Below are 508 nucleotides of genomic sequence, written 5' to 3' on the forward strand. Positions count from 1 at the left end.
GACAAGTGCGGACACATTGGCCGTGCGCGCCTCGCCGAGCGCCGCGGCGGCCAATGTGTCCGCACTTGTCGGCCTCCCCAGGTGACTCGCGGCCCCGGCAAGCGAGCTGCGAGCGAGCGAGCGCGCCCCAGGTAGGAGGACCCGCCTCCCGCCCGCCCTCCTCGCTCGCCGCGCGCTCTCTCTCCCTCGCTCCCGGCCTCTCCCCTCCCTTTTCTCCTCCCTTCCCCGTGACACACGAACGCATCTCTCCCCCGGAACCCCCTCCCCAGGCCGGCTCCCTTCGGATCGCTGAGCCCAGACTAAGAGGGAAGAAGGGGGTTGGGTGCGCGGGGAGGGCGCTGCACCGAAGAGACACCTGGGGAGGGGCCCGCGAGGGTGGGAGTGGAGGCCCGGCAGGAGTGGCCCCATCGGGCGGTGTAGCCACTGGGCTTCCAGTTTCTAGGGAGGAAGGGAGAGACCACCCATACCCATCCCCCTTCTGGGCACGTTTCCCCTACGCCTCAGAAAT

Source organism: Bison bison, unplaced genomic scaffold (assembly GCF_000754665.1).
Source record: "Bison bison bison isolate TAMUID 2011002044 unplaced genomic scaffold, Bison_UMD1.0 scf7180017864079, whole genome shotgun sequence".
Lineage (NCBI taxonomy): Eukaryota > Metazoa > Chordata > Mammalia > Artiodactyla > Bovidae > Bison > Bison bison.